Source organism: Dipodomys merriami, unplaced genomic scaffold, assembly GCF_024711535.1.
Source record: "Dipodomys merriami isolate MVZ:Mamm:240054 unplaced genomic scaffold, mDipMer1.0.p SCAF_22, whole genome shotgun sequence".
NCBI lineage: Eukaryota > Metazoa > Chordata > Mammalia > Rodentia > Heteromyidae > Dipodomys > Dipodomys merriami.
In genome coordinates, this window is record NW_027203604.1 from 12,093,787 (window position 1) to 12,117,171 (window position 23,385).

Sequence of the window (23,385 nt, forward strand, 5' to 3'; positions counted from 1 at the left end):
TTTATTTCTGTTGAAGTGAAATTCACACAACACCGTACTACGGCTGTTTGTCATTTCCTCACCAAAGGTTACATGTTGGAAATGTAATTCTCAAGTTTATGTTTCACAGTATGCTCTTTGGGAGGTAGTTAAGGTTAGATGAGGTCATGAGGGTGGGGTCCTGTCATGTCATTGATGGCTTTATGGGAAGAGGAAGATAGACCCAACTTAGGTTGCCTGCTTTTTAGACATCTCACCACGTGCGGTCCTCTGCCAGATAGCTATATGTCTATATGTCTATATATCTATATATCTCTATCTTAATCTCTATATCTGTAGCATGAAGCGGCACTTCACCAGCACCAAGCTCTTGATCTTCCCAGCCTCTAGAACCATGAACAAATGAAACTATTCTTTATAATTTACCCAGCCTCATGTTTCGTCATGGCATCAGAAAATGGAATTAGGTGCATAAAATTAACCATATTAGAACCTTCAGCACTTTGCACTACCATCTCTATCTAGTTATGTTCCTGGAACATTTTACTATCCAAAGGCGTCCCTTGGTCCATTAAGGAGCTGCTGCTCCCCAGTCCTTGTCCCCCAGGCCTATTCCATGTCATTTGTGATTGTTTGACTTTTCCTTTGAGAGGGTTATAACATCTCATTGGTTCCCTTAAGAATAGTGGCTTAAATAACTCTGTGTGTGTGTGTGTGTGTGTGTGTGTGTGTGTGTGTGTGTGTGTGTGTGTGTGTGTGTGTGTGTGTGTGTGTGTGTGTGTGTGTGTGTGTGTGTGTGTATGGGTTATAACATCTCATTGGTTCCCTTAAGAATAGTGGCTTAAGTGTGTGTGTGTGTGTGTGTGTGTGTGTGTGTGTGTGTGTGTGTGTGTGTGTGTGTGTGTGTGTGTGTGTGTGTGTGTGTGTGTTGGTCCTGGGGCTTGAACTTAGAACCTGGATGCTGTCTTTGAGGTTTCTTTTTGTCCCTCAAGGCTAGCACTCTACTACTTGAGTCAAAGCTCTATTTTCAGCTTTGTTTAGTTAACTGGAGATAAGAGTCTTATGGACTTTCCTGCCTGGGCTGATTTCGAACCACAATCTTTCTGAGGATCTCAACCTTCTGAGTAGCTGGGTTGACAGGGTGTGGACCACTGGGATTTTGTTCTGTTGTAACCCATTTACCCTTGGCCAGCTCACACTGTTGGCTGATGGTGCTGCAGGAATTGTGTGCTTCCTCCTATCTCTTCTCCACAGGATGTGGTAGAACAAGGGTTATTTTAAAAGTGAGAATCCAGACCTGGGGAGCAGGAGGAACACCACATGAGAGGTTTTCCCTGTCCTGGCTATTGTGTCAGGTTGCGGGGGACACTCAGTGATATAATAAAGGATCTTTTTCCTGGGCTGCTTCTTCACTGGGCCCAGCAAATTTCTGTGTATTTATTATCATGTATGTAGGGGTGAGGTTAGCATGCGTGATTTGTACAGCTGTTAGGAGGGCCTGTTGCCAAAAGCAGAGATGCATCCAAACAAGGCAAGAAACCCAGTAGAATTCGACGGCAGCTTGTGTCAGAGTTGTCAGAGTGAACTGAGCCAAGAGAGCAGGACCTTCCTTCTCGGAATGCAAATGTGACTAGACTTGGCTTCTGGAAACAAACGTACCCTGCAGACCTAAAGGTGGATGCAGGCACCCTAACAGACCCTAACTGAACAACATCCCTAAAGGACAGGAAAATGAAGTAGACTCCACATCCATTTGAGTCTGTTTCCTTGTGGTTGTTGCCTGCTGTGGGACCTCTGTCTTCCTGGCTTCCCCTTGTGGGGGAAAGACCTTCTCTGCTCTCTCCTAGCTGGAGTGTTCTCCCTTTGAGGGTGTCTCCTTATTGGTAAGTTGGTCATCTTTTCTGGGCACATGTGGGGAAGTTAAGAGAGTAGGCACACACAGTGATCCTGACCACTGTCAGCCACGTAGCCTCATTGACTGACATCAGCAAGACTTTTCCACATCTGTGCTTGGAGTCAGTAAATTCCAAGGATTTGCAGTGCAGTGATATGGAGAGATTTCTCAGCATTTCTTTTGGGGTTTGTAGAGAGAAACTTCAGCCCTGTGCTCTCCTGTCTGGCAAGCAGAAAGCCCCAGAATTTCCCTTCCAGACCTAAACCAGGTTAATCAGCTACTAGGAAAAGATAGTTAATAAAACTCAACCCCCAGCCTTTTGGATTCTGTCCATTAACTCATTTATTATTCGTGATGTCCTTTGGCGGGTAGAACCCAGGCTTTTCTTGGGTTTATGCTATCTGTGACAAGGTGGCTTCTCTCTATCTCCACTCTCTTGGTGTTGAGAAAAACTACATGCTGTCCTCAGGGGGTGTTGGGGTTCCTTTGCTACCCAGTTAGTAGAAGCCAGTACAACATGGATGACTGTGATTTGTATGATAATTGTGTGGGTGTGTGATATGTCCTAGGGCTCCAGTGGTTTGTAATTTGTGCACAGTTCAAATAAAAAGCAAGTTCAGACTTGGTAAGGAAAGACTTTATTGGAAAAGCTGTGGCAAAGAGAGAAGGGACTGCCCATATATGCATGCGGATGTGTGTTGCACATCTGCTCTGACTATTGGATCCTTATGCCCCCAGGGTTAGATGGAAGGGTTTTGTTTTGTAGGGTTGTAGAACAATTTGAGATGTGGGTCAACATGGAATGATCACAGGGTATTCACAGGGCCAATGAGTTCTCAGGAGGGCTCCAGGAGGTCCAGGGAAAGGAGAAGCTAACCCAAGGGAGATTCTGAGCATCTCCTAACTGTGTAATAGGAGGCCCTGAGTGGGACCTGCAGGGTTTCTGTGCCTCTTTAGATGGGGCTTCAAGAGTCCTGGCCAGGCCAAGTGGAACGATGGGATTCCTTCTCGTGATGTTTCCAGACACAGCTTGTATGCTCTCTCTCTCTCTCTCTCTCTCTCTCTCTCTCTCTCTCTCTCTCTCTCTCTCTCTCTCTCTCTCTCTCTCTCTCTCTCTCTCTGCTTTTTAACTTGTCACTGTTCTCTAGGATCTTGGGACTGGCATGAAGTCAGCACAGTCCCAGGTGTTAACCAGAGTTTTGCACAGAGTGGGATGCATCCTAGTAGCAGGCCCTATTGGCCTAGGCTCCCTGGTTCAGCCAGATGGCCCTGGCATACCCTTCCCAGGCTCCCTGCCAATGCCTCCTTCTCTGCTGCCAGGAGATGGTGTCTGTGCCTGCATATGGCGGTTCCCAGACTGCATGGAAGGGCCCGGGTTCTCCATGCAGGCCCCTGTTCCCTCTAGGATGAGGTCCTGTGGGAGTTAGTGACAGTGTGGTCAAACCCCACTGGCAGGCATCTTCTCAGGTAGGTGGCACTCTCCAGTTTGTTCAGCTGTGTCTCCTTCCCTGGATTCCCCTTTTCAGTTAGTTTCCTTGCATCCTTTTGATAGGGGTAAGGTGGGGCTTTTGACGCAGCCTGGCACATGCTCCTTGCATTGATTCTCGGACTCCCCAACATACCCCTTGTCACCACATGTTGTTCCCTGGAACACCCTGGTGGCACTGTCACCCTGGAGTCATTAGCTAGGCTCCTTTCTGTGTCTAATCACATCTCTGCAGTGTCACACTCCACTGGGGCCCATAGATGTGCTTTTAGCTCGCCCCTGTTGCTTCTGCTGTAGGTATTCTGTGTGATAATCACTCACCTGAGGCTCTTGAGCTCCAGAACCAAATGTAGCTCAGAGTCTGAATATCTAATAATTAATGAGGGAGTGGAGTGGGGGCCTGTTGGAAAAGGGGTCCAGTTGTGGTTATATGTGTCTATATATTTGTGTATATGAATATGCATGGGTATGTGACATATGTGTATATGTAGCATATGCATGTGTGTATAGGCATGCATGGATATACATGTATATATCATGTATATTGTGGCATGGATATATATTGCATATGCATATGTAGCTGCATATGTGTGTATATCCATGTGTGGCATATATGTGACATGGAGTCCTCTCAGTGTGCTCAGGAGGGCAATTGTGAGTCAATTTTTCTCTGTGCGTTGAAGTGGAATTTCCCCAAAAGGAAAGTGAGTGGCTGCTAAGAGGAAATGTGGCATATCTTTTGCAGAATGTGCAAGGTAAACTCATCACTATCACCAAAGCATGTATGTGCAGTGACCACATTGTGTTCTGACCCTCCAGGCCCCTTTCCTTCCACCGTGGGCAGCTGTCTCCAGAAAAGGAAACCAGTTAGTTCTTTGTAGCAGCTGCCTAGGACATGCCATGTATTTACTTTGTGGTCAAGCTGGTGGTGGACTTTGAAGCTGTTCTTGTGGCTTTGCTATGAGGTGAAGATCTTCTTTTTAGCGCATCTCTGTGTCTAAGAATATCTTATTCCATTCTGTCTTGCATTAACTGGGTAGTTTATAAAGAGTAGAGGTTTATTTGGCTCATGGTTCTCGAAGCTGGAGGACCAGGATCTTGGCACTGGTGTCTGGTAAGGACTTCTTGATGCATTGTAATATGGTGGAGGCATCTCCCATTGAGACTGAGCTATGCCAGCTCCGTTCTCTTTTCTCTTCTTATAAATCACCAAGGCCATCATGGAGGCCCCACTTCAGGATCCTACCTAATCCTAATTACCTCCCAAGACCCTGTCTCCAGATATACATACAGTCTCAGGATTTAGTTCCTACCCTCTTTAATACCAGCAGAATAATAACCAAATTTCAGCTGATGAAGTTGGGGGCAAACTTTCCAAGCAGAGCAAAATGTAACTACAGAAAACCTGAATGTTGGGGTGAGGAGGTTGCTGTTTCTCTCTCCGTGTGTTGGAGGTTCTCCTGTCCCTCTCCGCACCGCTGGCCTGATGTCAGTCCAGGTCACTGCCCAGATCATTGCCTATCTTCAAGAGGAAAAGGACCACTTTGCTGTACTTCAGTAAATGACAAAGCCCCACCTGTAACTTGACTTCTGCAGTTTTGGGCTTTGGCTAAGGGACTTCGGGAGGCCCTGGATGGTCAGAAAGGAACCTTGTATTCTCTTGGTTTGCTGCTTTGTATTTCTCCTGTATGTGTGATGCATAGTAAGCCCTCTCTTACTTTAGTATTATTTTCTCTCTTCCGGCCATACCCCTCTTTCTTTGCCTCCTCCTATTCTTCTGATATTGGTTTTTTGTTTTGTGTTTTTTTGGCTGGTCGTGGGGCTTGAACTCTGGGTTTGGGCGCTGTCCTTGCGCCCTTCAGCTCAAGGCGAGTGCTCTACCGCTTGAGCCACAGTGCCACTTCCAGTTTTCTAGTGACTTATTGGAGATAAGAGTCTCATGGACTTTTCCTGCCTGGGCTGGCTTGAACCGTGATTCTCATATCTCAACATCCTGGTAGCTAGGATTACAGGCGTGAGCCACGGCACCTGGCTTTTGTTTTTTAAAGATAGTTTTTTTTTTTTTTTTGGTCAGTTGTGGGTCTTGAACTCAGGGCCTGGGTGCTGTCCCTGAGCTTTTTTTTTCCAGAAGGCTAGTACTCTACCACTTTGAGCCACATCGCCACTTCTAGTTTTCAGGGGGTTAATTGGAGATAAGAATATCACGGACTTTCTTGCCTCGGCTGGCTTTGAACCATGACCCTCCTGAGTAGTTAGGGTTATAGGCATGACCTGGCAGTACCCAGCACATATTTCATTTTAAAACTTAAAAGTTATTTAAATACCGCTGGGTACTGGTGGCTACCATCTGTAATCCTAGCTCCTTAGGAAGCTGAGATCCAGAGGATTAAAGTCTGACAGACTTCAACTCCAAAATAACCAACAAAGGGCAGAGCATAAGCTGTGGCTTAATTGGCTAGCAAGTTGAGCAAGTTTGAGACCTTGAGTTCAAACCCTGGTAATGGCAAGGAACAAATTATTATTATTTATTTTATTTTTTTGGTTGGCTGTGGAGCCTAAACTCTGGGCCTGGGCACTGTCCCTCAGCATTTTAGCTCAAGGCTAGTGCTCTACCACTTGAGCCACAGTGGCACTTCTGTTTTTTTCTGCTTATGTGGTGCTGAGGAATCGAACCCAGGGCCTCATGCATGCGAGGCAAGCGCTCTACCACTGAGCCACCTTCCCAGGCCAAGGAACAAATTATTAAAAATTTTCTTGAGGGGCTGAGTTGGAAGCTTTGTGCTAAAGTGTGGTTGGTTATTGTGACTTTTTTGCATAAGTCCCCTACTGCCTGGCTCCTTTCCTATAGCTCTGAGCTACACTGAGGGGAATTTCTCCTGCTCTGGCTGCTGCCAGCAGCAGCAGAAGGCACAAGTCAGTGAGGGTGTAGATGGTATTCCTGCTAGCAACTGTTCTTTAGCCATGATGCTAACCTCATGTAATCTCACCTGGCCAGGTAATGCTCCCTGTGACTTACCACTCTCTTAGTGATCTTGCAGAGTTTCAGGTGAACATTTTTTTTTTGTGTGTGTGTGTGTGGGTTATGGGGCTTGAGCGCTGTCCCTCAGCTCTTCAGCTCAAGGCTAACACTCTACCACTTGAGCTACAGCGCCACTTCCGGTTTTCTGGTGGCTTATTGGAAATAAGAGTTTCACAGACTTTCCTGCCCGGGCTGGCTTTGAACCACGATCCTCAGATCTCAGCCTCCTGAGTAGCTAGGATTACAGGTGTGAGCCACTGGCCCCTGGCTCTGGTGAACATTTTCAGCACAAGAGTTTGTGTGGTTATTATAAAGGAACTGGTGCCAAGTTGATCCTGCTAATATGTATCCCCCTTTTTCTAACTGTTCCAGGCTCCACTAACACCAGAAAGTGGGAAGAAGCCCAGTCCTGATTGCTGAAATGGTTGATGACATCAGTCCTGAGGTAAGGGATGAAGCACAGCTGGGAGGGGTGCCTGCCTTTAGACCCCGCCCCTCAGGAGGTCTTATCAATTGATATCTGCTCTCGGTAAGTCACTGCTAAGTCTGTTCTATCCCTGGCTTGTGAGGGGATTGGGCACCAAGAAATACAGTCTCAGAAAGTTCAGGCTTTTCTGCCCAGGGCAGTCATGGTCTGACTAGAGGACTTAGGACATGTGTCGATGTGGGTGGTGAGGGCTGCCATTGGGGCACTGCTGAGTGAGGCTCATTTGGGTAGTGAGTCCAGCACTGGTCAGCACTAGCTTTTCCAGGCAGGACAGGAAAGGGCTGTCTGTAAGGTTGTATCCTTGTCTGGGATCCTCCAGTGTTTCCCCTGGAAACTGTGAGTTCAGGAACTCCTATTGTGTCTTGGAAAACACATGTCTTGTACCCTCAGGAGTCACAAGGACTGGTGGTCCCTGCTTATCTTCTGTTTTACTGGTTCATAGCCTCTGCCTGGCAGGGAAGACAGCCTCTCAGGCCAGGATAGAGGAGGCAAAGAGGAGTCTGGGGTGGCCGGCATCTTGTACTGCCGTTTGTCCTTGAGATACAGTATGGAGGATGGCAGATGGCCTGTGCTGAAGGCTCAGGAACACTGGTGTGCATGAGCCCTGTCACACACAGGCATGTGGCATGTGTGCCACTATGTCCTGGCAGCCCCCCTAGGAATTCTGGGTCTTTCCATTGCAAATGAGAACACAGACCAAGTGATAAGGAGAGATTCCCACTACTTGTACAGGGGGGAGTCTCTGACCCCCTTTGCCACCTGCTCCTAACCATTGTGACCGGGTCTCCTACCATGCTGATGCTGCCTGGCCTCTGGCTGGCTTTTACTTCCAGTATGCCAGTATCTTCATCTATGAGCTTGGAGGGCAGTGCCACCTGGGCCTGCTAGGGAGATGTGTATGCAGGGCTCCCTTTGCCCTCTCAGTCTTGAGGTTACTCACAGCCAGCTGGGGCATAGCCCTGCCACATGTGAATGGGGTGGGTGGCCATTAAAAGGGGGTGTGCTGAGCCTCAGCAGTCTTCAAGGGGCTGCAGGCTCTGTCCTCAGCCTTACACCTGTTATCAGTAAAAGTGGGGTGCAAGTTGTCTCTGCTGTCCCCAGGCAGCAGAGGAAGGGACTGTGAGGCTTAGGCCTATCTGGGAAATTCTCACTTTTCTGGCTTGCCTAGGAGCTCAGGAAGGAGGGAGTCTTTCTTTGACTTAGTTGAGGTGAGACACCGACAAAAGCAGAAGCCTGGATTGATGGGGTCAAGTTGTGGAAACAAAAGGTAGGCTGGTCCCAGAGGTTTGGACTGAAAGTTTTTGCAGACATGTCTGTTTTAGATGAAGTTTGCAGCTGTGACTTATGTTGTAATATTCAGGACATTTAGGTCTCTGAGTCTTGTCCAAAAACACCCAGCTGTGCTGGCAGGTTGTTCCCATGGCCTCCAGCCCCACCATCTCCCACCCAGGGATAGTTCAGCTCCCTATTCTACTTGGGCTCTGGCATCCCCCTGGCTTCTACTTTCAAGTCACAAATTCAGTAAGCTCCCCACCCCCATCTGTGGTTTCACCTTGCACAGTTTTAGTTACCTACAAGCAACAAGAAGAAAGAGTGCAGTTAAATATCAAGAGAGAAACACCATATTTCCATACTTATATCACAGAGTTGTATCTTGTATACAGTTGTATACTTGTATCTTGTTACAGTTACTCTGATTTGTTGCTAGTCACTGATAATGTGTTACTGTGTCTAATTTCTGATATAGACTGTGTCTTAAGTGTGTATGTACAGGTAAAAGCAGAGTATGGTCAGTATTATCTACTGTTTAGTTCCCACGGAGACACTTGGAACTGTAGCTCACGTATGAAAGGCCATTTAGAGAGGAAATCCTTAGAAAGTTTAAGATATACATTCTAGAATGCTTCAGTGGAAGCAAAAAATACTTCCCAGGGACCTTTTCTAGTGTGAAGAAATAGTCTATATAGACAGTTTTGCATTTGGCAGGAACAAAGCAGGCATTGTCCTTCCATGTGTCCCCATGGGTCTCTCTGTGATGTTGCTCCTGGAACTTTAGCATGCAATTGAAGGGTGGCTCCACAAGAAGTTGGTGTGTCTACCCAGGGAAATAGTAGCTAAGTGGCTTGGGAACCTGGCCATCAAGATTGTTCTGGGGGTACTGGGTGACTGCCGGTCTACTAGTAGGTACCAAGAACTCAGTACATGAGGGCATGGGATACAGAGAGCTTGAAGGCTTCAGGATGGGGACAGACTTCACTTGGGCATTATTTTGGGGAACCAAGAGTGCCAGAACCTAAGGCTGGACCTTGCCTGTGATTTCTTCTCTTATACCTAGATTCTTCACCCCTGATGTGCTTCTTTTGGAGTTGCTAAGGGCAGAAAGTGAAGTGCTTTGAATTTCGTTGCTGTTCAACAGTGTGTATGCACACTGCCCTGCAGTTGGAGTATGCCCAGCCAGCTTCTAGAAGGTGTGCTTTATTTTTAGCTAGTGTTGAAAACACTCAGAGCCAGTTTGAGAGTTGGACAATAATGATTTTAATTAAATGACAACCAAATGGGAAGTAATTACTTCTGTGCATTTCCCAAGGCCTGGGAAGGTCTCTCTGGTCCTGTTCGTAGTCCTTTGAGGCTGTTACCTGGAGAAAGATACTCAGGACCCTCCCGCTTTGGCATCTGGGATTCAATAGGTGCTGGTCTGAAAGCTCATACATTCATTAGTATAAAAAAAAAGTAAGCAAATCTGAATGCTTGCCTGGGTGCTGCTAGCGCATGCCTATAATCCTAGCTACTCAACAGGCTGTGATCTGAGAATTACAGTTCAAAGCTAGCCTAGATAGACAAATCCAAGATACTCCTGTCTCCAATTAATTAGCAATAAGCCAGAAGTGGTAGAGCCACCAGTCTTGAGCAAAAAAGCTAAGGGAGGGTGCCCTGGCCCTGCGTTCATGCCCAAGTTTTTCTTTTTTTTTGTAAATCAAAATGTTATTTGGTGTTCTGTAAGCCAAAAGCATAAAGTTTTAATTTGGTGCTGTGGGTTATTGCAGGAAGCCTGTAAAACATCCGGTAGTACAGTGGCTCTGGATGGTCAGGTTGCAAGCATAGAAGCCCATACAGGCACAGAGTCCATTTTCAGTGACTGGAAACTTCCCCACCTTCATTCAACACACTGGGCCTGAACCAGCTCCTTACAGCAGCAGCTGTTCTTAGCTGGAGCTACTTATCTGTGTTTCAGATATTCACTTGCTAGTCCTTTAGCCAGACATGATAGCCAGCCTGGGGTGCCAAAAGTACAGCTGGTCAGAGTTCAGACTGTTCTCCAGTGTCAAATCTATAGCCTGCTGTGAAGACTTGGCACCCTAAAGAGAAAATGCTGCACCTTTCATAATGCCTATATCAGTTTTGTGTGGAACTGTTCTGTTTTGGGTAAATGAAACTAGAAATTTGTGTTGACTTCTGGAAAATTCTGCAGTCACTTGTGCCATTCACCTGGTATATGCTGCGCAGTGTAGATCTACATTGCTCTGTCTGCCTGGGGTCTGACTTCCCTTCCATTCCAGGCTGGCTTTGGGGGTGCCTGGGGCTTGTCAGCCCCAGTGCCATTATTTTGTACTTTTGCAGGCAGTTAACAAAGCAAACTGCTGGGGCTCATCAGAGAATGGGGTTACCACACTGATGGCATTTCTTCCCAGGGCACTCTGCCTAGATGTGCCCTCAGAGTGCTACAACCCCTCAGCCACTTACTGCCCCTCTGACTCTTGTTTCTGTGAGTGTGCTCATTGGTTTGTGGCTGATTTTCCATGGCATGGTTCTGTCCTGAATGCATTGGCAATCACAGCTTACATGTCCTGTTTGTGATGAGCCTGCTGCTGTATTCTGTAACCCCCACCTTCCCTACCTCTGTACACTTGCTTTGGCAGCCTCTGGGGCCTGAGCAGAGGTACTCTGCCTGTGCAGCTGTGGGGCACCCTGTGGAGCCCTGGGAAAAGACCCCAGGCGGTCCCACATCTGGCTGGGCTATTAATATCCCACAAAGGGTCCATTTTTCCTTGCAGAGTGAGCATGTGGTGATGCTGTGATGCGCACAAGGGGAGCCTATGAAATGAGCCTTTCAGTGAGAGCCCGGCATGTTCCTATTCATGTGCTTAGGACTCATGGTTTCCCGCCTGTAGTTCTGTAGCTTGTGGATGGTGGCTCTGGAGCCCAGGAAGAGCTCCAGCTCTCAGGAGGCCATCTGGAGATCAACAGGTTATCTGCAGCCCATCAAGCTAGGAAAGCAGGGCACTCTTCAGTAGAGAAGCAAGCATTAAAAGATACCAAGATAGGTGTGAGTGGGTTATAAGGTGACAGGTACCCAGGAGAGAAAAGTGGCAATGGGGCAGGACACAGTTTTAGAAGGGGGAGCTGAGAGCTGGGCTAGAGCCAGATGGTGATTGATAACCTGTGGATGAGGAGCCGTATTCCCCACACAGGAAGACGCCAACACAAAGGTCCTAAGGCAGATGTGAGTAAGACAGGGTTTTTCAGGGGGCACTGCAGGCAGGGGCAGTGACCCGAGGCATAGTTGGGGTAAGGGACATGGGCAAGAAGAGATAGAGTAGACAGCGAGCTTGTCAGTGCTGTGGGTGCTGAGGTGGGGCTGAGGAGAGAGGGTTTGTAGCAGGTGTGGGGTCCTTGAATTTTGCCTGGGCAGTTGGAAAGATGGGGTCTGCCTGGGCTCTGCAGGAGGCATCCAACTTTGGGGAGGTGAGATCTGGTGTTTGGGGCTAGTGAAGCAGAAGATTCTTTCTCAGTGGGAGGGAACTCCTGGGTGCCTAGGCTGGTGTACAGGGGAACGATGTCAGGACTAGTCAGGGTTGAGGACTCCTGTATAGGGCCTCCTTCATCTGTACCTTGGACATCAGTTTGTGCCTGCTCCTTTTTCATGTTGGCCTGTTGATAGCTCTTAGGCGTCTCCATCACAGACAATGAATGATGTGTATGTACAGAAGTAGAAGGGTTTGGTTCAGAGTGGCAGCCTGAGGTAGAGATGAGGGGCTAGGGGATACTTGCCCATGTCCAGAGAAGGCTCTAGGGTATGTGAGCCATGTCCCATCTTGATTCTTGCAGTCTTGTGTTGCAGGGTGCTAGCTGAGCTATGCTAGTCCACTGAGCTGGCTGCTGTGAGGATGGAGAGTGTGTGTAGGCCACCCACTGCCAGCCGTAGTTGGACATCAGAACTGGGTGTGGTGAAAGTGTGAGGGCTACCAGGTGGGCTTAGATGAGGCGTTTGGCCCCAGGCACCTTCATTCTGCCATCCCTGTGTTCCCCCATCTTGCTCCTCCCAAGGGTCCTGGATGGTCTGCCTTGACCAGGTCAGAGAGAGTGTTCATTGGTATATGAGCCCAAAGCCCTGAAAACATCGCAGGAATCCCCCTGCCTGTTTGCTCCTGTGTAAGCGAGAGACATTTGTCAGCATACCCCACTCAAAGGCATTCACTCCGCCTTAGGGTTTTGCTTTTGTCCTTATGACAGGCTGAGTTCTAATCCTACGACACTGTGAAGGTGGGCTTGTATAAACAGGGTCTCTCAGATATAAGTAAGCATCTTGAGATGAGATCGTTCTGGATTAGCTGGTGCCTGAAGTCATGAGTGCTTTGTTGTTGGGGGGAAGGGGGTAGAGGAGGTGAGACATGGAGAAAGTGTGCTGAAGTAGAGGCTGAAGCAGTGGCTGTGAGGCTGGGTTATATCGTCCATCTGTCTGGGCCATGGAGTTCTCTGACGTGTGGTTAGGCATTTCTCTGGGGGTTTCTGGAAGAGATGAGTATTTGAATTAATGGACTGAGTAAGGCAGGTGGCCTTCCTGATGTTGGTAAGCCTTACCTGGTCCATGCTAGGTCTGAACAGGACCTAATTGTGCTCCCATGTGGTGAGGCCTGCCCATCTCAGGTAGCACAGGAAGCTTTTGGGGATGACTTCTTGGGAATGAACAGACCCCAGGAGCCATGAAGCCATGGCAAGAGCCCCAAATGGGATTCTCTAGGCACCTTCAGAGGGCCTAGGTTCTGCTGGTACCTTGACTTTTGTCCAGTGACACTAACTCTAGCTTTATTGCCTCTAGAATTGTGAAAGAATGAATTCCTGTGCAGTTTGTAGTCATTGGATAGAGCTATTCCAGAAAAACAGTCAATATAAACAGCACTACTGTAAATACCCTGACCACACCTCAGACCTGTCATCTGTGGCTTGGACCGCCGGGTCTGGTTTAGCCAGGTCACAGTCTGTGTCTCTTTACTTTGGTAGATCTTGCCAGGTTTGTTTCTGAAGAGATCTAACAGTTGATCTTCACGGAGGGCTCTGCCCCCAGTATCCTCCCTCAGCCGTGGCAGTTACTGTCTTTTCCTTAGTCTGCAAGCAGAATGATTGCCTTGCTGCACTGATTGGTGCTCTTGAGACATTGGTGTTCCTGGTGTTTTTGCTCCACATTCTCCCTCCAGTGTTTGGGCCCTTCTCTGCCATGTTTTAGGGCAGGGGCATTCATCCCTCTTGTCCAACCACCCTCAGGGGCTGTGTTGTCATAGATACTGAGCCTTGGCCTCACTTCTATTGTGCAAACATTATTCTCAGTTCTACCATTTGTCAGCAAGATGAAGCTACTCTGCGGTTCAATAAGCCTTTGTTTTCATTTAAGGCTATAGGTACTAGTGTTACATGACTGCCCTTTGATTTTTATAGTTTTATAGTTCTGTGTGTTTGAATTCAACTTTTGATTGTGTCTATAATGCTTCTTTATAATAACATGAATTAAAGTGCTCACTGCTGGGCTGAAGCTTAGTGGTACAGTACTTATCTAGCATGCACATGGTCCTGGGTTCCAACCCCAGCACTGCTTTAAAAAAAAAAAAAAGATGTCAAAGGAGGGAGAGTCCAATCCCATACGCATCCAGTGTGCTCACACTACTGAGTCATCTGTCCTTTGACCCATGGATGGAACTTAACACTGTGGTTTGTTATATTCGCATGTCATCTACCCATTCCACAGGCTGCCTTTTCACATGTCTGAGTCACCTTGGTGGTAGTCTTACAGTGGGTTGACAGCTGCTGAAGGAATCCCCCTTGCTGTGCTGTGCATTTGTGGGGTGGTGCCATCTTCACACAGTGACTATAGGAGACCTCTGTGTACATGAAAAACCCGTGTTTCCTCCAGTTGCAGACAGGGGGGCAGAGGGTGGACCCGAGGAGCTGTGCTGAAGTGGGCCTCCAGGGAGGAGGCTGCAGAGGTGGAGAAGGGAGCCATGGGAAAAGCGGAAGTACTCACATGTGCGCAGAAGTACCTGTGTCACGGGTAGTGAAACAAGTGGAGTGAGTGGCCCAGGAGGTTGGTCACTACCAGGGAAGCCAATCTGTGGACGAAGTACAGAGAACCGGTGACAGCTGTGTGGGACGCCTACACTCAGCGATCCTGCCCAGGCTAGGTGGTGACTTGCGTGGAGTACAGTATGTATGAGGTCACATGTCCTCATGGTGGGGTGTCTGTGTCACTGCCACTAGTACAGGTGTCTGATCCTGGGTTGCGTGGTCCTGGTCTACCTCAGGACATTGCACCCTTCTGTTGGCTGATGCTCCATGGTCTCCAAAAGTTTCCTGTGCTGCCTGAGATGCAGGCCTCACCATATGGGAGCATAGTCAGATCAGAGCTGCTTTTGCCCCTGTGTGACTCTGGCCCTGCCCCAGCTTTAGGTCTAGAGGTAGGAGTTTTAGGTATCTGACCCCACACAGGACTAACAACTGGGACCAAAGGAGGTTGTGCTTCAACCATTGCTTTAGAAGTGAGTGAACCAGTGTCATCTAGCTGCTTGCCTGCCTTGGGCAGCTCCTCCTTAGGTGGTAGCTCCTGGCTCATCCTGTTTCATGGGTGGCAGTTACAGGTGGATGCGTCCTGATACACTTCACAAGGAGAGACCATTGTCTCTGAGATACCTGCTGGTTCCTCAGGAACAACTGGTCTGTGCTGTCTGCTGTGAGGTTAGCAAGAGGGAAGACTTGTAGCCAGTCTGAGGCCCATGGGAAGGTGGACAGAGTGGCCAGGCTTATGGATGGAAATCTGGATTCATGGGCATGGGATGTTTTACTTAAATTCTCCTTTCAGGTACCCCACAGCCTATGGTGCACAGGTGTCTATTCTTCTCCAGGGTTCCTATGCTCTGGGTTCCTTCCATCTGACAGTTGGGTGGCCATACTCCTGTTGTCACCCAGCAAGTCTCATTGTGACACCATGAAGTCTTTCAGGGTGCCGTATGGGGTGGGACAAGGCCTCCTTACAGGTGGGCCAAGAGGGCTGTGAGTCATATCCTGGGGGAGAAGTGGCGTCCTCCAGGTACGGCTGAGTGTCATGTCAGGAAGAGGTCATGCTGGTGAGGGTAGAGGTACTGTACCCACTGGCTGTGGGAAATGGTCCTTGTGGGCATTGTGTGTGGTTCCAGACCCAGTGCAGAGGGTCTGGGCTTTTCAGTCAAATCACTGGGTCCTGTGTTTTCTCACCAGGGAAGGGCAAAAATGACTGAAAGATGGCTTTTCTAGGATGGATGCAGGGATGAGCCTGCCCGAACCTCTGCTCTGCTTTTTCCTTCCTTCTATGTTTGGTTTAGTCGCTGTAGGCTAGGGCAGATTCTCTGTCAGCTGGGAGAGAATCTCCTGGGTAATAGTGTGATGTTTTTCTAGACTTACCTTGAGCAGCAGGTGGGGAAGGCAGACCTTCTCCTTGATGCATGCCTTGCTTTTGTGTACAGCACAAAAAGGCCAAATCAGCCTTGCATTGCCTCCCCTCTTTACTGCTGATTTTGCCACTGCCTAGTCTTCTCTTAGTTCTTCTCCTGTTCCTGGGACTTAAGGAACAAGGTCCATGCTGTCCTTGCACAGCTGGAGACTCCTGGAGACCTACCAACTTGTAGAGACTGTGAGCTTCTAGAACTCTTCAATCAGAGGATCAGCAGGGCAGGGTTGGGGGCTTGGGCAGCTCCTACAGCCTTCACGGCACCATTCATCCCTGCCTTTTCCATTCTTACTGTGGGCAGTCTAGTGTCTTGGGTCTGGTGTCCTGGACCCTCACATAGGGAAGGAAATGCAGTCTCAGTTCACTGTTTTCTCAGGGTTCGGAGGGGTCAGTAACATTCTGAGCTCCAGGCCTAACTGGGTAATCTACACACCTATGCTCTGTGCAAGAGGCTGACAGGTTAATTAACAGGGGCTCATACTGCGTTACATAACAGAGGTTTAAATGCAGGTATGGGAGGGACCCATGAAGAAGAATCATTGCCTGCTCAGCTGCTGTGATCCGGCCATCTCCAGGAAGGGCAGGCAGATAGATGTACATCCTCTCTCCTCTTCAGTCTTTTGTTCACCGTGCTGAAATCCCTTTTTACGTCAGAGCTCAGGAGTGAATTTAATGGGATTTAGTCTGAGAGCAAAGTGGTTGCATTGGTGTTGAGGGCTGGACTAACAAGAAGAGAATTGGGGACAAAGCAGTCCCAGTCCCAGGGGGGTTGATGGAGGTTAAGTGCTTGGGATCCTGGAGCTCTGAGGCAGACCTCTAGGGCAGAGTCTCTTTGCCTGCTGTCTGACTGTTGGCAGCAGTTAGCCATCTGGCCGGAAGGAAAGCCTTACCCAGTGGGGTCCTGCATGTGTGTGGAGGGGAAGTCAAGGGAGGCAGAGCTCTCGGGTATGGTGGCAGTTGGGATTCGGTTGGCCTATGTTCATGAGGTAAGGGTATGCTGGGTAGGTTCATCAGGAGTGTGAAGCCGGCCAGCAGCTTGTGCTGAGGAAGCAGCTTGCCCAGGGAGGTGGTTGTTATTCTTAGATGGCTTCACTGCCCTGAGCGACTAAGGAAGCAGGCTGCAGTTAAGTGAGACAACTTTCAGGAGCTCATAGCAAAGCTATTTGCTTAGTCTTCTTAAGCAATCATTTGTGAGAATAATCAAGTCAATGTATACTTGTGGATAATGCTGACTTCTGGTTCCGGTTACCACTCAGAGCTGCCTTTTGCCGTCTGACCAGTCCAACTTAACACGGTGGTTCCCTACCAAGGATTGAACACAGCATGTGACCCCATGCATGCACACTTGCTCATGTGTGTGGGTGTCTCACCCCAGAGGTAACTTCTATAAGGGAAGGTCAAGGCCCACTTTTCTCTGCTCATGTTTGGCACTGTGCCTGGCAGTAGCAGGTATTTAGGAAATATCTGCAGATGGATGGGAATAACATTTGTGCAAAGTGCCAAGGGATTTGGCCTTCTTTTTTCCAGCTCAGGGAATGCTTTCCCCAGAAAGTCTGGCTGCTTTGCAAGCCAAGTGCCAGGACTGGGAGGGGTCAAGGTTGAAGAAAAATAGGGAATGGGGTGGGCAATGAGGCAGTGACCTGCATTATTTTGAGCAAAGGCAGCAGAGAGCCATGGAAGAGTTTCTGCCGATACATTGGAGCAGATTTCAATTTTAGACACTCATGTCTCTGCATTGCAGAAGACTTGGTTGAAGTAGAAGTGGAAAGAAGGATACAGAAGGTAGTAAGGAGTGCAGGGGAAGGTGGTGTGGACACTGCCTGCCATCCAGGAGCACAGAGAGAATAACAGCTTTCTGGGGTCTTTTTGCTTTACTCAGATAGAAATCATGAACATGCAAGTAGTAGCTCCTCTAGTGCTAGCAGACCTGGACTCTTGAGTGCTGAAGGCATAGAGCATGGGCTGACAGACTAGAGACTTACAGTTCCCTGTTCTGAGAACTACTGGTTCTAGAGACCAGGGACTTAGGGCTTAGTCACTCAGGTTGGAGACTTATTGCTCTGGACTTTGCCAATGTCTGTGTACTCGGCAGTCAATGTAATCTTCCTCTTCAGTTCTCACATTTTGGGTGTCAGGACCTAGTGCTCCTAACAGCTACCCAAGTCACAGCTTTCCAATCTTGGGTGATGGCATTTGGGACTTGACAGTGTCCTAGAAGTTTTGCAGAGACCAGGGCCTGCAGTCCTGCATTTTCAGCTCTTCACAGCCTTCTTTATACCTCCATGTTGTCTCCACCACGTCTGCCTCTGACACTCTGAAACTATAGCCACTGCAACTGCCACTACAGCTGGTGGTGTTACTTTTCCTCTATCTCTTCTTCGTTCTACTAACTCAGCCTAGTCTACTTAGGATAAAATAAAAAGTAGAAGCCAGGCACTGGTGGCTAGCTACACAGGAGGCTAAGATCAGAGGATCAAGGTTTGAAGCCAGCCTGGAAATTTCATGAGACTCATCTCCAATTAACTGCACCAACCAACCAACATTCACCACCAACCAACAAACAAGAAAAACAAGCCAGAAATGGAGCTGTGGCTCAAGTAGTAGAGCACTGGCCTTGAGCAAAAAAGCTCAGGGACAGTGCCTACACCCTGAGTTCAAGCCCCAGACCAGTGCCAAATAAATAAATAAATAAATTTAAAAAGTCGGCAGAGAAAAGATTATTTAGAAGAAGACTTTTGGACTTAGCGTCACATTACCAGAGGAAGTGGGAAGCACTAAAAGAGTAGTGTTTCCTGGAAAAGTGAGCTGAACAACTTGGTTATATAGCCAGAGGGGAGTGTGGTAAGGGTATGTGTACCAATCATGAAAGAGTTTTATACAAATGAAGGTCTATATTTGTAGCAACCACAGGCCTTTTGCTGGGCTATGAGGGGAAGTGATCTCCCTTGCCCCAACCTGAGTGAGAATAGCTCTATCCAGAGTTCACTAAGGTTGTATTTTGCATAGAGTGCTTCTTTAAACATTGTTCAGGCTGTGCAGAGTGGTTGTGACTGGAACATGTCTTCAGCCATGATTGTGATCCTCTATAGTTGTAAAGTATCCAGACTAGCCAGACTGCCATAAGTGTAACCCAGCCAGCTGCCAGTAAAAGGGACTGCTTGGCTGATGGTTCCTGGCTCACAGCTGCTGGGCATAAGGCAAAAGTCTGTCAAATGGCCAACTCTTGACAGATTTAATCATTGACAGAAAGCATTAAAGAGTGTTTACAATTAAAGTATAATTAAAGCTCAACATAATACTAAAAATTCTAAAAGCATTTAACAGCTTGTAATATTTAACAATGCTTTACCATGCTTAACTCTTGCACTAGAGAGAGGTGAATCTTTGTGTCACTATGACCATGACCTGGTCTGAGACGTGAAACTCTTACATGATTGTAGTTTGTTCTGGGTGGCACAGGTATGGAGGTGCCACAATCTGAGTGGCTCCGTGAACATGCTGGTTCTAAAGGAGAATGCATATCCACTGGTCATGGCCTTTGTTCCATATGTACTGTTCTTGGTGAGCTAGCTGGGCTCTGATGTTCTTCAGCTGTCTCTTCTGCAGCTTATGTGTGCACTTTGCGGATCTCAGTATGGTATCCAAGGGCTGTGCACAGGTGCAGAATTACAATGTGACATTTTCTTAGGTTAATAGAGTGAATAAATGTTTATAATTGATGCTGGAATATGGTGAGCTTGATTGTCAGCCCCCTGATTTTTCACTCAGCCAAACCATGGGTAGTGAATTCTTCAACAGCCTTTCTTTCATTTTCTTTTCTTTTTAAATCTAGAGAACACACAGTACTTTTAAATAGATTTTAAAAACAAACACTTGCTTTTTATCATGAAAGAATTGACAATTTGTACTCTGGGATATGGGTTGGTCATGATGATATCTGGATTGCCCATTTGTTAAGGTAGTTCTTTTTAAACAAGGGAAATTGAACTTTGTGTCACATTATATATGTGGATGGTGCATATTGGTGTTTGAAACTATTACCCTTTTTTGACTAGTTAGAAAGATATATATGTATATATATATATATATATGTTTTACTTTATTATTATTATTATTATTATTTTGGTCAGTCAAGGGGCCTGAACTCTGGGCCCAGGTGCTGTCCCTCAGCTCTTCAGCTCAAGGCCAGCACTCTACTACTTGAGCCATAGCTCCACTTCCAGCTTTTTCTGCTTATGTGGTGCTGAGGAATTGAACCCAGGTCTCATGCTTGCAAGGCAAGCACTCTACCACCGAGCCACCTTCCCAGCCCCTTATTTTTATTTTTATTTTTCTGGTGTTAAATCTCTAATGACAGAAGAGCTACAATGTCTCATGTGTAGTGTTTCTCTTAACATTAGTGTTGTCTCTGCTTGGTCTCAGGCGCCTGGGTCATCCCTCTGTTCAGAGTTGTACCCTGCATAGCTTTTGTACCTCTGCTGCATAGAGTAGCTAAGGGCCTGGCCCAGGGCTTCACAGGAGCCAGTGGGATCCCAACATGTCTGCCTTTGGGATGTGTCTACAGTCTGTGCTCCAGTGACTCCAATGTGGAATGAGCTGAGAGGCAGGAGCAGCTCTCTTTTCCTTCCCCTTGGAGCCCCCAAGTGCTTTGTGAAGCTATGGCCTTATGTGCCATTGCTTGGTAGGCACTGCCTGGTGGACAGTGGTTTGTATGGCTTGGGTGCCGGGCTAAGTGTCCTCCTTCCCTGGGTCTGACTCTCTAGCCTCCAAGGCAGCCTTTCTCCTTCCTCAGCCCCAGCCTGCCCTGCCCCACACTCTTGAATTGGTCCGCTTGGGAAAACAATCAGGGCCCACATCACCGAACAGCTCTGCTATTTACAGGGTAGAGAATGGAGACAGGCTTGTTCCATGACCTGCGGGGAAAACTCACCACAGGGCCTTGTTCCACTGCTGAAGGGTGCCTTGTTGTGGCCACAGTGGATCCAGCTGCCTGTGGCATATGCCCCACACCCTATCCTGGGTGTACCCGGACTGATAACACAGCCCTTGGACCCCTGTGGTCAGGACAGTTGCCCTAGGAAACCTTCCAGGAAACAAGCCCTGAGCACTTGCTCTTCAGGCAGCCAGGGACCACTTGCCAGAGCAGGACAGGAGCCCGGCCTGGAAAGGTGAGCAGCTTGGGCACGTGGGTGGACAGGCAGTGGGGCTGGCTGTTTCTCTAGTCTGTAAAGGTGGTCTGGTTACCATTTCTTCCCACAAGGGCTCTGTTAGGAGCCTATTTCTAAGGGGGCCAGAGCTGGATTCCCACCACCTATCCCGTTGAGCACCTGATGATTCACCCAGGTGCTTGACTTTGAAGGTAGGGGGTCTGGTTTAGCTGTAGACTCTGGGGTAACAACCCTGTGTTCCCTCATCACAGGGCTGACACTGAATGCATCTACTGTAACATTATCCCACCAGCTTTATTGTTTGAGTTCATTTGTCTCTTGGATTTCTGTTTTATCTGTAGGGAAGAGAAGGTATCCCTAAGTGTGGTGACTTGTGGGCATAATCCTGGCAGAGGCGTGCCCAGCTCAGTAGTCCGGGGGCTGGGACTGCTGTGCTGATGGAATCTTAGGCTCCAGTGTAGGCTCTTCAGTGCTGAGGTGACCCCAAGCGTGGCCTCAGGAAGCAAGAGTAAGTGGAGGTATTTCAGGCACCCTCTTGTTGATGACTCATTCATGAAAGTGAGAACTGAGGGTTGCAAAATCCTTAGGAAAGGCAATAGGGGACAGAAGGGAGGGGCTAGAAACAAACTTGGGCCTGCCCTGGAAACTGCTGGAAAGAAACCTGGGAGTCTAGAAGAAAGCTGGGAACTGCTGGGGCCCAAAATTTACATAGGAATGGTGTCTCTCAATGGGGAGCTGTAATCCCTCCAAAATTGGGATCAGATTTGCATCTGAATGACTCTTTAGTCCGGATTCCCTTGGAATGTGCGGCCCTGTGTAATTCCCCAGTGCCATCTGGGGCCCTGTGCTTTTTACTCAGCCTGCATTTTTGACATCTCAGGACCCCCTCCTCCTCCACTGACTTTCATGCTGTGCCCAGCTCCACAGGACCCCCAGAAGCTGGGATTCTCTGTACCTACTGTGCTCTCCCTTGGAGAGCACTGCCCCCATTCTCCAGGGAGCCAGGGGAACTGGGAGTATTTAGGAGACCAACTCGTCAGGTTTGATGTGAACTTTTTGGTTATTAAAAAAAAAAAGTCCTTTCAGTTCATAGCATGAAGGATTCCACCTCAGTTAAAGTGACTTTTCTAGGAAAAAAAAACAAGCCAGGAGTTATGCCCACACTGAGTTGGCAGGTGCCAGCCTGGCTGCCTTCCTGTCACTTTCCCTGACTGGGCCCCAGAGACTTGGGATCGAACTGTTTACCGTAGCATTAGTCCAGGGTCTGCTGGAGAATGAATAATGGCCTCACTCCTGAAGCTGTCTTGTGTTAGGTAACATGGGTGGGGCTTTGCACAGGTGATTAAGTTCAGGACTTGAGATGGGGAGATGATCTTGAATAACTCAGGGGTCCTTAAGTATAATCACTAGGATTCTGTCATTGGACGGAGGTGAAGTTTAGTGAAGCTCTCCTTTAAATACAGGAACTCTTAGGGTTCTTGACTTTGATCACAGAATAACAATTTCCTCACAAGTCACAATGGTAAGAAAACTTGGCAGAGCTTTATTGAGTAAGTAAACAAGCAGGGAAGCAGATAAACAGACCAAAAAAAAAAATGAGACAAACAGAAGGATAGGGACGCACTCTAGCAAAGTATGGGTGCTCTCATAGGGAGATAGAGACATAGATACAGACAGACAGACAGACAGACAGACAGACCGACAGACACACACACACATACACACACACACACACACACACACACACACATATACACACAAGGAGACACCTAGAGAGACACCCAGCTCCTTGGGCTGTTGGGGGTATTTATAGGATAAAGGCAGGAGTCTGGTTTCAAAGCTAGGTGCTCTAACCATACCTGGTGTTATTCTCTGTGTTTCCAAGTAAGAATGCGTCTTGCCATAAAACAGATCCTTATCCTTGAAACAAGGATGCCCTGCTATGTGCATTTTGGGGAATCCTATCAGCCAGTTGTTAATCCTTGGGTGAGAAATATATTCCTCAGGAAAGAATGCATGCAGTTGTCTCTCTTTGAAAGATAGCACTTCTAAGTTTTTAAATACCATATTTCTTTTTTTGTTTGTTTGTTTGTCTGTCGGTCGTAGGGCTTGAACTCTGAGCCTGGGCGCTGTCCCTCAGCTCGTCAGCTCAAGAATAGCGCTCTACCACTTGAGCCACAGAGCCACTTCTGGTTTTCTGGTGGTTTATGGGAGATAAGAGTTTCACGGCTTTTCTTGCTCGGGCTGGCTTTGAACCATGATCCTCAGATCTCAGCCTCCTGAGTAGCCCGGCGCCCGGCTCTAAATACCATATTTCTGAGTTGCCTACATCAGGCCTCATTTTCCTTAAGTTATCCTCCTTCATTTCCCCTAAGATGACTTTGGTTCTCTTAATCTTAAGGGAAGTACATGAAAGAATATCTCCTGTATTTGTTGTAACCTGACCGGTCCTCATTTTCCCTTTATCCACCTGCTTCATTTCCCCTAAAATAACTTTGTCCCCTTAATCTTAAGGAAAATATATAAAGGAATATCTCCTGTATTTGCTGTTAGCTGATCCATTTTTCCCTAGCCTATCTGGCTCCAGTCCTATGGAAGAAGGA

At 47.8% G+C, this 23,385-nt stretch overlaps 1 protein-coding gene across 7 annotated transcripts in view; it reads left to right on the top strand.

The window, feature by feature from the left end:
* Positions 1-23,385, top strand: part of LOC138834704 (semaphorin-4D) — a 107,002-nt gene that overhangs the window by 26,896 nt on the left and 56,721 nt on the right. For 6 of the 7 annotated variants that reach the window (XM_070033341.1, XM_070033338.1, XM_070033339.1 and 3 more), the window contains exon 2: positions 6,751-6,823. The gene's annotated coding sequence lies outside the window, so the exon portion shown is untranslated. Of the gene's footprint in view, positions 1-6,750; positions 6,824-9,314; positions 9,334-23,385 lie in introns of those variants that run through there. The other variant, XM_070033337.1, reaches the window with a different exon arrangement.